This window comes from Podarcis melisellensis (genome assembly GCF_964234715.1).
Source record: "Podarcis melisellensis genome assembly, chromosome: 1".
Lineage (NCBI taxonomy): Eukaryota > Metazoa > Chordata > Lepidosauria > Squamata > Lacertidae > Podarcis > Podarcis melisellensis.
The window spans coordinates 53,388,636-53,404,091 of record NC_138528.1 but is presented as its reverse complement, the minus strand read 5'-3'; the positions used below and the strand labels follow the sequence as shown (position 1 = coordinate 53,404,091).

The window sequence follows — 15,456 nt, the reverse complement described above, 5'->3', positions numbered from 1 at the left end:
TCTGCAGGGAAAGAAAACTTTTGAGAAACTGAAGAGTGGGTCTCAGCACAGCACACTTCCATTTAATTTGTACAATAATCTATAAGGGACACGGGTGGCGCTGTGGTCTAAACCACTGAGCCTCTTGGGCTTGCCGCTTGCAAGGTCAGCGGTTTGAATCCACATGATGGAGTGAGCTCCCGGTGCTCTGTTCCAGCTCCTGCTGATCTAGCAGTTGGAAAGCACGCCAGTGCAATTAGATAAATAGGTACCACTACGGTGGGAAGGTAAACGGCAGTTCTGTGCACTCTGGCTTCCATCACGGTGTTCCATGTGCCAGAAATGGTTTAGCCATGTCGGTCACATGACCCAGAAAGCTGTCTGTGGACAAACACCAGCTCCCTCGGCCTGAAAGCAAGATGAGTGCCACAACCCCATAGTCGCCTTTGACTGGACTTAACAGTCCAGGGATCCTTTACCTTTTACCTTACAATAATCTATAGTTCTTCAATGTAGAAAAAATGTGAGCAACTATTTATTAGGACCTATAGGAAGTGAAGGCAGCAGGAGCTGTAGAAAACACCATCACCCATACCTATCTTTAATTGTAAAAATAATTAAAATCCTTCAGATTAACACTTACAGTGCTTCCAATTTATTTGCATGTCCTACCATCTGCCATCCACCTCCCCTTGGGAATATTTGCTTTTTTCAAGCATCCATTCATTTCTGAAACAGATCCAGCTCTTTACCTTGCTCAGATTATTTTGTGCATAACAGGTTGCCAGAATGCCAGACAATTTGATTCATTTGGGGGAAGGGGCGGGCTGCAGCTGGCTTGCTTTCGAAAAGGCTATTGAGTATTAGAAATGTTAATATGCTTGTTAGCAACATCATTTGCTAATGAGTTACAGTAACTACATAGACATATCGAGTGAGTGTCGGAAACAATCCGGAGCTGAGAAGAGTTGCAAAATGCCTACTAAACTATGCATATTAACAATACATTGCCACCATATTTAGACTCATCCAACAGTTCAGAGTGAACAGAACCCTGCCTTAAGGTTCCCACAAACACAGAGAAATATTGAATAAGCTGAAAACGTCACATCTTGTCTAAAATGCTTATGCACTACATTCTGTAACGTACAGTGGAGATAAGAAATCCAGTCTATAGAAACCACTATCAACCTATATAAGTTGAATATTTCATCTACCTGCTTTCAGCAAAAGGCTTTTAACCTTTTAACACTGGGCAACAATTTTTTACTTTTTGAATGTTGTCTAGATTTCTACAACTGATTTAGGGTATTTTTGCACTGCTGAATCAGGAAATGGCATCCGTTTCTCTCCATCAGGTCAGGTTTACTGTAGACTGAATGGTGGGCATTGATAAAGGTAAGTACACGTAAATTGCATGTTGCTTCACCATTTTTCAAACTTCAGGGCTTGAACTTCTGTTTCTTGGAACTCCTGGAATGCTCAGTGGCAGGGAGGTCTCTCTTCAGAATCCAACAGTAGTCAGCCATCATGACTGCGTCCCAGCGACCTTGATACCTGGTCTCCATCTCTTTCATGTCCTGATGGAATCTCTCCCCCTGCTCGTCACTCATTGAACCCAGGTTCTCAGGAAACCGGTCCATATGTGAAAATAGGTGGTGCATCTTGACGATCATGTTGCAGCCCAGGTTTCTGAAAGCAGTCAGCATGTTGTTGACAAGTTCTGCGTAGTTTCTGGCCTTATTGTTGCCAATAAAGTTCTTCACTACCAGAACAAATGCCTTCCACGCTTCCAGTTCCACTTCGTTCATTGAGTTTCCGAACTCTGGATCTCTGAGGAGCTGACAGATCTGAGGACCATCAAAGATGCCAGCTTTCAACTTCTCCATGGTCAATCCTGGAAAAGCCTGGCACAAGTAAGTGAAGCAGTCGAGCAGCCGAGCAGCCGAGCTTGATGTGCAGCAGTGGGAAGAGTATTCTGTCTCTGGCCACCAGAGGGTCGTTGATGACGTTCCTTTTTTTGCAAGGCACCAATTCCTCCGGCACAGGCCAGTCCTTCTTTGTGTAATGCTGAGCACGGTCCCTACTATCCCACATGCACAGAAAACATGGGTACTTGGTGAAGCCAGACCATTGTCCCCAAAAAAAGTTCACCATCTTCAGGTCAACACAAATAAACCACTTATGCTGATCATAACCAATTTTCTCCAGCACATACTTCACCGCTTCATAGTTCTCCTTCAGTGTAGTCGAGTGAGCCAGGGGTATAGAGGCAAACTGTTTGCCGTTGTGTAGCAGAACACATTTCAGTGATCACTTGCTGCTGTCAATGAACAGTCTCCAATCTTTGGGTTCGTACTGTGGCACTCCAAGCTTGAGCAGAAGCTGCGCAATATCTGCACAGTACACCAAGTCCTTCTCTTCTGAGAAAAAAATGGAGGTACTCTTGATGCCGGTTGAGGAAGAAGCTGATGTGAGCACTGTCAGAAAGGAGGTTTTTTTCCTTCAATCTGGATGCCAACAGTTCGGCAGAGTCCTTTGACAAGCTGAGGTCGCGAACTAGATCATTCAACTCCTTTTGGGAAAATGGATGTGGAGCATCATCTTCAAGAACCACTTCTTCTTCTTCATGTCCTTCAACAGTGGAGGCATCTTCATTACTAATGTCAGAAAGTTCTCCGAAGATAGGCACTGGAATTTCATCACAATGAGCTACAGGACGACGTGCTGATTGAAGATCAGGATACTTGAGGCTGCTCCAGTTCTTTCTGTTGATCCCACCAATTTGTGGAGCCGCACTAATTTATGGAAGATTTCGAGGTTTTATGACTTCAAACTGATCCCTTTTCGACATAATCACCCAGAACTATCGGACCTGAATACTTCTTGTCATTAAAATAATCATTTCCAATCAAAATAATTATTCGACATGGCATTTTACCCCCACCAACTTCTTCTAAAGTGCTCCACACAAGCGTACATGTGAACAAAAACGTAAAAAAAAAAAACCACATGTGGCCATAGCTCAAAAACTTGACCTGACTGAGCAAAACCAATGTGATTTTGGGATTCAGCGCATTAGATTCGTCCTAAATCGACTGAAAAATCGACTGGATTTAAATAGATTTAAACATGCTTAAAATTGTTGGACTGTGGTTCATATTCTACTATTAAATGGAGCTTCTTGAAACTGCCTTTGATGAGGAAGACTTTAAAAAATATATATATTATTGAGCGTGCAGGTCATGTTCTCTTGTTTTCTATGACCTTTCTGGAGTGAGTAGTTTACCAGCATCAACATTTTTCATTTCTTTAATGACCTAAAAAGAAATGTCAATGAAGTTTCCTGGAATGTTCATCTTCTCAACTAAAAATAGCCACTGCGTTTCACTGAAAACGTCACTGCACAAAGAGAAAGAAGGGGAGAGAAAGGTGACTAAAATGGTAAATGCAATTATGACGATTTCCCAGAATACTGAAGATGATGAAAAACAAGGAATATTCCACTCCAGTTAGAAAAAAAATGTTTATACACAAATTTTTGTTGAGAAAAAAAAGTCTAGTGTGGAATTTGCAAGAGAGAGAGAGAGAGAGAGAGAGAGAGAGAGAGAGAGAGAGAGAGAGAGAGATATGACCACATGGACATAAGAAGGTAAGACTGGGAATATCTCCTTTTTGAAACCCTGGAAAGCCTCTGCCAGTCAAAATAGACAATACTGAGCTAAATGGTCCAATGACCTGACTCAGTATAAGGCAGCTTCTTGCTTATCTAGGAACATGTTATGTTACTCACGGATTTAGACAATTGAAAATCATAGTAGCCTAGACACTGAAGATCAAATACAATAGGTTGGATTCAAATTATGTGAGAAATTGACTGATGCGATGTCACTTTGTACCCTCTCCTCTTCACTGCAGACCCTTAGAATGCTGTTAATATCTGTTGGAAGAGTTGGGAAACCTGTTTGGACAAGGTAACTCACTCAGTTCCTGCCAGTTCCCCTCTCCTACACCAACCAGATGTGGCACACACATCCTACACCATGCTGGATGGCCCTCTTAGCCTTGTGGAAGAGTTTTTGGGAATTACAGGAGACTGCAGTGGAAAGGAAAAGTAAGAATATCCTATCGTGTGAGCTGCTATTTACTTTGGTCCAACAGTGTCCTTCAGCTAGAAGATGGCCTCTTCTGTCGCGAACTGCTATTTTTGATGAGCATTGCATGAGAAAAGTGATAACAATCCTGAAGCGGTTCTTCCAGTTACACAGCTTCTCAAGTAAGACCATTGCACAAGCTCTTTTCAATACTTTGAATCTAGAATCTTTATGACAGAGGAGGGGTGGGGAAACTTTTTCAACTTGAGGGCCATGTTCCCTTCTGATCAACCTTCCAGGGCTACATGCCACTGGTGGGTGGGGCCAGAGGCAACAGTGGCCACATTTAGAGATCAAATCAGAGCAATGAATGTGAATCGTTGTAACCATATTCAAGTTTCCTTGCCTTTAAGCACCCCTCTTTGTTCTCCATCCAGGCAAACAAGAAGCATCAATCTATCTGAGACCCTGGAGAGCCTAGGTCAGTCAGTGGAGACAAAACAATAGGACCAATGGTCTGAGTCGGTATAAGGCAGCTTTCTATGTTTCTGTCTTCTATGTTCACATGGACAATGTTTTTAGTAATTTCTTACAGGTATCGCTTGCATGAAAGAAGCCAATTCTGTCAGCCAATATGCCACTTGATCAATACATTTTCTCTGCATGAACACACACAGAATGAAGACTATATCAGAGAGGAAGAAATATTTGATCCGTGTAGCAAGCTAACAGCAAGAACAAGGAGCAACTGAAAGTGGCCTCCAGGTGAAAACCAACTTGTCTGCTCCAGCTTCTAGGCTTCGTTGCCTAGATCCTCATGACTTCTAAAGATATCATTCCTTTATACATCTCATAAGGTTCATCCAACTCTGTGCTTTGAAAAGCACACTTTCCACAAGGAAAAAATGCCCTCTGTCATTGCTTTGATATACAGTTCATGAAAAGCAAAGCATGTCGGCATGATTGAGGGCACTCGCTGATGATTAGCGGAGGAACTATGCTGAGGTCTGCTACTTCCAAGCTTAACATGGTATTTCAGATATTTCACTTATGTTGCCTTGAGAAAGCTAGTGGCAAAGCTTGTCCAAGTTGTTCCACAAAGAACTGAAGTGATCCAGTGTCCGCTTCATTGTATGCAACTGAATATATATATATATATATATATGCAGGTTTTGGTGTCCTCGGGTGTCTTCCCGTGTAAAAGTTGGGGTGTCTAGGCGACGTTTCGATGAGGTCTCACTCGTCATCTTCAGGCTGGTGCTTTCGGCTTCTTGTTACTGGAACAGAGCAGGATCTCAGTGTTTGAGTTCCTATAAATACTGTTGAGGGGGTGTGGTGTATAGCCTCCAATGTTCTGGGCAGAGAGGAAGTTCCCAGGCTAGTGTGCCTTTTCTTCTTTTGTTCCTTAATTACTTGAGGGATATCCTGAGTGATTTCTTGGACAAGGAAACACCCTCACAACATGAACAAGCGTGACGACACATCCCGCTTGCCAGACATCTGGAAATTAGCCCTCCCCACAAAAACTGACACCAGATCCAGAGGCACACAGAACGCCATCACCAATCAACCACACCAGACCCAAACCCAGACCCTCTCCACAGATAAATTACAGACACCATCCAGTAGCCAAACCATGGAGGCACCTCCGGATGCTGCACCCCCCTGCAATCCCTACACAGATCTGGCTGACACAAGCCACAAAACCACAGCTCGCCCCTATACACGAAGCCAAGCCAGAGCACAACTAAGTGCAGTACAGCCATCTTCTCAGAAAAACTCTTCACAAAGTTCAAGAGGTCAAGACACAAAGACTTTAGCAACTAATCCACACCTAATGACCCACCTAAGTGGTACTCAGGATATCACTCAAGAAATCACTCAGGATATCACTCAAGTAATTAAGCGCTGGGGACTTTAGATAATGCTCTGATCCAGATCCGGCTGCTGCTCTGCCCTCGTTGTCTTTGGCAGAGCCCAGCTGGCCAGGGCAGCAGCAGCAGCTGCCCCGTGAGGGAAGGCGTCTGGGCTCGAGCTGAGAGGCTCACTCCTCAGCAGGTTCCCACTATGAGGAACCTGCAGCTGGCTGGCAACAAGGAGCGCTGGGGGCACCTGGGGGCAGCATCCAGAAGCTCCAGTGGAAGTCGAACCAAGAGCCTGTCAAGCAGCACCTCAGTGGCTGCCAAAGCTCCCATGCAGCCTAGGCGCCCAGGAGGTGGGTGCTTCTGATGGGCCCCTGAAGGCAGTGGCAAGGCAATGAAAGGCCTATTGTGTTCCCACACCAGCAACCCCCAGCAGCCTTGCAAGGCTGGGATCCGAGAAGGGCGGTGATGGTGCAAGAACGATGCAACAACCACATGCTGCCTGTGGTGCCCCACGCTCAAAGGCACCAGGATCCGAAAAATTCCAGGATCTAAGAATGGCAGTTGTTTTTTTTAAGGAATGCTCGCCCCACTAGTAAAGGCACTTACTGTCTATTTTTAAATTCCATGTACAAGTTCTACTTGTCCACCCAGCTGACGCAGCACTTGGGTGTGAAACAGGCATCCCAATGCTATCACCCCAGCACAGCCCGGCCTGCCCTCATGCTCCTCTCCACGAGTGTTGCTTCCTGCAATGTTAGGAGAGGAGTGCGGGGCTGCGCCACGGGGGGGGGGGGGCACTTGCGTGAGGTTGCCTGTTTTGCGCCATCTCAGAAATCTGCACCCGGAGCCACAGCCCCCCTGTGGCTTTATGAGGGCTGAAATGTTTAAGTGATTCCTCAGATAAATCAATTAAAGCTACTTTTAACTTCAGTCAAACATTTCAGTGCTAGTCAAGTGTAGATGGCTGAAATTCTGTACACACTTACAAATGAAGAAAGCAGATCTGGATCATGCCTTTCTCCAGGGGAGAAAAATACTTTTATTTGTTAGAAAAGACACCCCCCCCCCAGCACTTATGAATCCAGGAGGCAAGCATAAATCCATACATTAGTAGCAAGAGAACATATAATTACTCCTGCCAAAAATATGTGCTTGGAATTCAAGGATTCAAAATCACTTTTATTTCAAATTACTTTTTTAAACAGTATGATTTGCTGAATGTATTATTATGGTCTCTTCAGATGAAAGAAAAAAAAACAGATTAATAGCAAAGAGCATATTGATTGAAATGTAATTTCTATTACCACTGCTAAAAGGTGTTTTTGCATGCAAGTTGGAGTTTCAGTAAACAAAGCTTTTGTGCATGTTGCTATAACATATTGTTGCACATTTCTATGCTATGTTTTTGCCCATTTATACAAAATGGTAAATAATAGTTCACAATGTTCAAGTGCAGCATTTGCTGCCTTTTAATTTATTTTTACCAGACATCCCGGTTTCCCGGGGACAGTCCCCAGATTTACAAATTTGTCCCCCGGACAAAATGCATCCCTGGAATGTCCCTGGATTTCATTTAATGTCCCTGGATTTATATTTTATGTGTTGTAGATTTATTAGTAGGGAATGAATGTTGCGTGATTGGTTCATCGGCACAAGACACATCATATGGGGACTTCTGGCAAGTCAAAATGGCGGAGTGAGCAGCTCCTGAAGCCAGCCAGAGCCAACTATGCTACCAGGCTGGCTCCGGGCTGCTGAGACTTCTGCTGCTGCTACCACTGCCAAGGGAGCACTGGGGATGCCCGCCACATCAACTGGGGGAACCATTCCCCCCCAACCCAAATTGAGCCGGGAGTGAGAGCACTCGGCCAGCCAGCCGACTGCCCAGCGGTGCTCCGGGGCCAAAGCAGGAAGAAGGAGGAGAAAAGGAGAAGGAAGAGAGAGAAAGAGGAAGGAGAAAAAAGAGAGGAGCCCCAACCTTGCCGTGCCACTGAGGAGGAGAGGTAGGAAAGCACCGGGAGGGCAAGGACACGTGGTCAAGCCCAGGCCCGACCTGAGCCTACTCCACGGTGGCTAGCACTCCAAGAGAGCAAGTCGGGGCCCAGAGGAAGGCTGTGCGACAGAGGAGACCACAAAAGAGAAGATATTACTTCTTAATTTTTGTAAAAATAAACAACTTTTTTTTAAAAAAATAACATTTTTTCTCTTTTCAAGAAAAAAAAGTGTCCCCGGATTCTTTGAAAAAAATCTGGTAACCTTATTTTAATTAGAAAATTGCTCTTACAAGACGAACGTGCAGGCTCAGAGTGACTGTTTCTCATATGGTGCACATGATTTTGAAGACAAAAAAGTAACATATAATATGTTTTCTGGATCATGTCTCTTCCCAACATCAGCGTAATTAATGACTTTATAAATCCCAGATGCAATTAGACTTGATATCAATTAGATATCAATTAGACTGCCATACCAAATGTACTATGGACCGGTGATGTGTAAAATAAGGGACATACAAAGCCAGCACTTTATAAATATAGGCACTCTTGAGCTAACTGAAATACATTGAATTTTGAGCTCATTGAAGTATGTTGAATGTTGAAGATTTATATTTAAATCTTCAATAGGTTGTTGAAGTATATTTATATACTGCTCTTTGGCCAAAAGCTTGCAGGGTATTGAACAGCATGTTAATACAAAAGAAAAATACAATAAAAGTAAAATAAATCAATGGAAACAATGTAAAATAGCAAAATCAACGATGACATGCCATTCACATTTGTGCCCATCATGGAAAGGGGAAAATCCATTCCCTTCTGCAGATCTGGTTATGATCTATTATGGCATGGGTTGCCAATGCAGTGCCCATGGGCACAATGATACCCATGAGGTCTTCCATCATTACTCGCAAAAACTCTGAGCTCACGCTAGCTGCCCTTTTGGTCATGATGTGGTGAGATGGTTACCTTTTCACCTCTTGAAAAGTAGATAGAATTGAAGAAGGAAGTTGGAAGAGTGACACCATTTCCCACTTCTCCTTTCAGCTCTATATACTTTTCAAGGCTCAGATTAATTTTATGGGATACAACTTTTATGCATATCCCTTGGGAAAGCAGTGTCTGTGTGTACTTAATGTCTTTCAGGGGGCTGTGGCTACTGATCTGGGAAGAGCTGTGTCAGATAGCACCCACACCACTTGTTCACAAATCAAAATATGCCTATGGATATAGAAAAAAAAGTTGCTGAGCCTTGTATATCCTGTAAATGAAAGGCTATCTCTTTGTATTGGTAATCAATATGATCTTTACATGGTATCAGGCAGAATTTGTATCACATATGACAAAATCCCAGACAGGTCTCTCATTTCAAGTGTGTGGACATTATGCATTTCATTCTATGTGAAATATGTATAAATGCATTTTGGTACTTCATTCCCTTAAGGCCTTATTAGGAAAGCAGGTGTGGGCAAACTTTCTCTTTTGGGCACTTTGTGAGGTATGTGGCATCCAGCCAGCCACATGCAGCAAGGGCATTTAGCTATTGATACGGAGACTGAATAGCTAATTCAATCCTGCTTGTCACTGCATCTGCAAACAGGCATATAGAAAGAGACACAAGGTCTGCTATGCCATCACATCACCACCGCCTGTGTCACTCTCCTGATGACACAGGCAGATTCAGAAAACCCCACTAATGCAGTCAAATGGGTTGATGTTACTCTACAAACAAGAACCAACACCTTCTGTGTGCTGCAGCAGCAATACGAAACCTTGTATAGGAATGGAAAGGAATATGGGTGAGAACATGGGACGCAAAAACTAGGATATCCTAGGTCAATTTCTTGTGCACCATACTAAGGACATTTCAGTTGCCCCAGAGTCAACTACATCATGGTGCACACAATGATTCATCATGGTTTAGGAATATAGGTTCCCATTCCCAACTGTAATATAGTGTTGCTTAGACAATACATAGTTTTAAAGAAGGAATTTGAAATAGTGGTGCCAAATGACTATACAATTCAAGACATACAATGAAGTAGGCTCTAGTTCATGCCACAATAAATTTATTAGTCTTTAAGGCACCAGATGACTCTTAGTTATTTTTACTGCAACCAACTAACACAACTACCCTTTAAAAGTTGCAGGGAACAAATAATGATAAGCAACAATGTGCACAGGGCTCTGCAGCACATTTTCTAGCTTGCTTGGGAATACATAGATAAATATCCTCAATGTCCTCAATAAATGTCCTCAAAGGACATCAAAATGACAGAATTAGGCATTCATTCAAAATCCAGACATGGTAAGTGAGACACCAAAATTGTAGTATTCATTCATCCCAGAGCAGAATATCTGAGAACTCTCAGTATGAAACAGGTTTTGGCTCTCAGCAAACCCATCCAACTTTTTGGCAAACAGGATCTGCAATGTTAAACATGCTTTTGCAACGTCAGGACAGCATCACTTGGGATGTTGCTAGAGTAGAAGCTAGAGCAAAAAGCCTCTTGTCCTTCTCTTGTGTATTAGTGCAATACCTCTGTGCACATCATTAATATTACTTAGTACGTTCTCAGTGCTAAAAGAGATGTACACTTTGATTAAACCTGTCTTTGGCTCTGTAGTTTAATATGTGGCATCCCTGCAGCATAAAGGTCACCATGATGCTATTTCTGGGGAGAAGAACTGATCAGACACCAGGTCACTCCACTGATTATCTGGGGCCTTTATAATTTTCTTTGCTAAGCTTTATTAATTATCATCAATCTTGGTCTGCGATGCCCTTTAAAAAGTAAAAGGCTTGAGTTTTCCTAGATGTATGGATGTCTACTGAGAAACAGTTCTGTGATAGAGACTAATGCTTTGAGGTTAGGAGATTTTTTTAAACCAAAACCAAAACCACAGAACCCTAAGGTGCCTGCAACAAAGGCAGACATCACACTGAAACATGTGAGAATCCTAGATCTTTGCCACATGCCAATGAATAAGATACTGAGAACTGTTTGGGGGGTATAAAACCACAGATTTACTAATAAGTAAGCATGAATCTGCAAGGAGCATGAATTAAAACTAATTATCCCCCTGTGAGGTTGACTAACTCTAGGTGCCCCAGACTTTACTTTCTCAGATGGACAACACCGCCGGTGTGCTGGTCCCGGTGGGTTACTGTGTGGCGTGGTCCGAATCCAGTCCGAGGTTGGGGGCGTGGTATGGGGGCTGTTCAAGGTTGAGTCGGGGTCCAAGGCAAGGAGTCGGGTGAGGTCAGGAACTCTGGTAGAAGAGCAGGACAGGGTGTCGTCAGGAACAGGTTACCAACAATGTTGCTCCCGCAACCTGGGATTGGGCTGGCTGGCTTTTATCTCCTCTGAGGCATAGAGCGGCCCCGGTCCACAGGTGACTCGCCTCTCCTGGCCTGGAGGCGAGCACTCCTCCTGCGAGAACTTAGTTCCCTCCGCCTCTCTGCCCTCAGCCTCTGCAGCTCAGGAGAGGCTGGAGGGTTACTCAACCCAGAGGCAACCTCACCTTCCCCTGACGGGGCTGAGAGTGGAGCACCTGCAAGCAATGGGTCCTCGATCATCTCCAGAGCCAGAGAAGATTCAGCTGGTGTCTGCTCCTGAGGATCCTGCACAGGTGAGGGCCCTTCAGGTTCAAGCCCCAGCCCCGGCTCAGCCGGTTCTGGAGGCGGGGACTCCTGTGCAGGCTGGGATTCCTCAGGTTCAGCCTCTGAATCTGATTCCCAGGCCATCAAACCCAGGCTCCAGTCCACAGATTCATAAAGTGGCTGATGTGTAGCCTTTATTGTTAGCCAGCTTTAAAAGCAAGCAGATTGAATCCTTGGCTGTTCCCCACTGGACAGTGTTCACCGGGAAGAAGCATCTGGGATTCAAGTGAGGTTACTCTCCTTAACCACACTAAGCCAGGCAGCATTAAGATTCAGTGTTGCAAGGCAGCTCTTCACCCAGATGATGCCTTCAAGTGCTCATCTAAAGTAGCTCTAGACCCTACTCTGTTTGGCCCAACCTGCCAGCTGTGACAAAAGGAGAGACCACAGAAAGCCTAGGCAGCAAGGAATACCACATCCTAGTCAATCATATAGTATGAAGTAGGTGAAAAAGGAGAACAGGGAAAACCAATCTCAAAACCAACAAAAACTTACCCCTTGGCTCCCCAAAAGGCAGGGAGCAATGAAGCCCACTGTGCAAAGGGAAGGGTGGAAGGGGGGCTGTGCCAGGGATTAAGAGAGCAGGGATTAAAAGGCACACGACACTACCCATCATTGGCTGTCCTATGATACATGACACAGGCCAACTAAAGCCACCCAGAAGTCTCTCCTACTTCCCAAAGCAGATGGCACATTCAAGGCTCAGCGGAGTGGCATTCTCAGTTTATATCCAAACTAATTCCGGAGGGGAAAACCCCCAGAGAGAAAAAACAAAGTAATACAAGCATCCAGACATTCTGCCTCCATAATTTCTCTGGTTGCCTGCATTTCATTTCATTTCATTTCATTTTTCTTTTCTTTATATATTTATAGACCACATTTCTAGACAAAGTCCTCTCAAAGAAGCAAGCTACACTATATACATAAAATTACAATGTTAGATTGTATTAAAAACCAACATTTCAAGAAGTACAAAACAGTTTAGCTGGTATACTCGGAGATTTGAGAAATAATAAACACCCTTCTTATGGAAGTACAAAAGTCTTTCTTTGGAAATGTCAGTTATTTATCTTCTCTGAAGGTGGACATTTTAATTATGTACTAAAGGAGATTTGTGGCTTTCTGTTGTTAAGTGCTCTCTCAAAGCACTGCAGTGACCTAGCCCAGCACAAAACACCTATCTTACGAAGCTACAGAATAAAGCACAATGGAAATATATGGGTGGAGATGTACAAAAGTCTATGGAAAATCTTCCCCACACCTTTTCAGAAGCCTCCGGAATTCCAAAACATCTCTTTACTCTCCACTGATTTCAAAAAGCAATTTGGAGATTTGACACCACAAGATGCTAGGCATAGAAGAAAAAGGTTAAACTTCTCATTTACCAGTGAACGGCCATTGGAACTCATGAGTTTGAAGAGCAGCCTGACTTCTAGGAAGTACTTTCGCAAATCACAGTTGGGGGAAAATGAGCATGTGGTCCTAGCCTTGCTATATATGGCTTGGTCTCATGTTAATTTGACAGCTGACATCAACTAGGAATGCACAGTAGGGTATCTTTCTGATGAAAACCAAAATGCATTTGCTAACCAACATTGACAGCAGAAGTTCCACTATGAAGCAATTAAGCAGTACACTCACACAATATTCAGCATATCCAGTCAAATGACATCTTCTTTGGCCTCCATATCTTTAAGCCATCATGATCTTTTGTATGAGAGAAATTCATTTCTGAAGAGAAGAAGAAAAACCAAAAGTTAAATAGACTTAAATTGTCTTATAAAAGATCTTTGCATGCTTCACTAATTTCTGTGGGGCCTGAATGTTTATCAGATGGCACCCCAAGAACTAAAGAGCAAGCAAGCAAACAAACAAAAATAGAATTCTTAAGATACCAAAGTTACAAATAATGAGTGGGCTTCAACTGGTGCCCTAATATTCACGGAAGGGCTTTTGATCCAATGGATGTGTCCACAAATGGGAAAAGAGAAGAGAGAACTTTTGCCAAATACTCTCCCCACTGCACTCCCAGTGGCCCCACCCAGCATGAGCACCTGAGAGCTGGGGAACGGGTGAAAGATGGCATGGGGGTTGCAGAGGGAAATGGGCAAAAATTGCCTTCCCTCTTAGGGCACAGACCAAAATCCTTCTGTTGACTCAAGTCATACTGTGAATGACTAAGTGCTTTCATAAAGAAAATAAAGGAAATCGTCTAGTGTCATCAGTGAAAAATTTCAGGTTATTTAATACTTTTTTTAAAAAAAAGACCAGTACTAAAATCCGATCATTTCCCTAAGAAAGTGGGATATATTAATATATTTTAATTGCTTCAGTCATTCAAAGCTCATCAAGAATACTAATAAGAATAACTATGAACAGAAAGGTAGTATGATAGGTAATTGAATAAAGTCCCTCTTTTTGCACAAAGACTTGAGTACTTGAAAAGATACTGGTGTCAACATGTATATCTTCATGAAGTGAGAGGAGCTGATATGATACAGCCTTGCTATTTTCCTGCTTTTCATGGAGCAGTGCATATGACATTCTATATCTGTGTATTTGTGAAGGCATAATCTCCTGCATTTTTGCAGGCAGCAAGGAATAATGGGTTGGATTCATACTTTGTCATTCTTAGACTCCCTGCTGAAATAAGTGAGGCCCCACCCGTACTGGCATTCTGATAGCATTCCCTTGATCTTTTGGCCTACGTGTCCTGATTTAATTCTTGTGCTATTTTAACTGGCTTGTTTATCACATGTTTTATTTATAGATGTTTATAAATGTTTTCGTATTTTGTTTTAGTTTTAAGTATGTTGTTCATATTTTAATGTTTACATATTTTTGCATTAAGTAGTATGTGCATATGATAATAATAGTAATAATGATCCCACTGAACTCACTTCAGACTTAGTAAATTTGTAGGTTGTGTCTACTCTAAGCAGATAAAGTATGGAGCTTTAGTCTCACCAATGAAATCAATGGGACAAGTTAGTAACTACCTCGGTTTTCGAACATAATCCATTCCGGAAGAGCATTCGACTTCCGAAACGTTAGAAAACCAATGAGCAGAGGGTGGCCTGCCAATTCAATAGAGAAAATTGTGAAAAACAACAGATACATGCAGTGGAAGCCATTCAACCTCCAAAGAATGTTCAAAAACCGAAACACTTGGCAATGGAAACATCTGAAAACTGAGGTACCACTGTAATTTCAATGAGAATAAGGATGTTGAGAGTTGTTGGGAGACCAACATTTTTCTCACAGAGCTACAATTCTCAGCACTGTTTAACTATCAATTCCTCTTCATAAGGAACTCTGAGTTGCGGTGAATGTATGGTGTGAATGTGGCCACTATGAGAACCCAGCCAATCTCTCCTCATTCTAAATTGACAGAAGGAACAGCTAGTTGCATGTAATGTGGAGCAGCCATTGTGCAAAGTGACAGATATATTGATGATTGAGGGGCTGGTAATGGCTCAGAGAGCCAATAGTGAGGAAGGCACCCTTCACAGAAATCAGTATTTCAGAAACCAAGAAACCATAACTGGGGCTTTGTCCTGTGAGGCTAGGAAGCTTGTAAAAGAAAAGGAGACTGGCCAAATGGGACCCAGGCTTTAATGAGAAGCTGAAATGGAATAATCTTGGGCAAAATAGCAGCCAAACTTATTCTAGGCAAGGTCTGTTGGTCAGTTGAAATTCCCATTGTCCCCTGCCCATCCCTGCTTCATCTACATTAAGAATGTCATCCAAGCTTGAAGTACAGCCATTTTTAGATAGATGAAGTTTAACTTCATCTATCAACCTTGCTCTATGGTCTAAGCAGTGAAGCAAAGAACACTTTTTCAAATTAAACATTAAGC

General features: G+C 42.9%; 1 protein-coding gene across 4 annotated transcripts in view; it reads right to left on the bottom strand.

Moving 5' to 3' along the window:
* LRRC4C (leucine rich repeat containing 4C) overlaps window positions 1–15,456 on the bottom strand; it is a 611,700-nt gene that overhangs the window by 355,056 nt on the left and 241,188 nt on the right. For 3 of the 4 annotated variants that reach the window (XM_081891622.1, XM_081891624.1, XM_081891619.1), the window contains exon 2: window positions 13,238–13,327. The exons of the other annotated variant lie outside the window; for it this stretch is intronic. The gene's annotated coding sequence lies outside the window, so the exon portion shown is untranslated. The remainder of the gene's footprint in view (window positions 1–13,237; window positions 13,328–15,456) is intronic. 4 annotated transcript variants of the gene reach the window in all.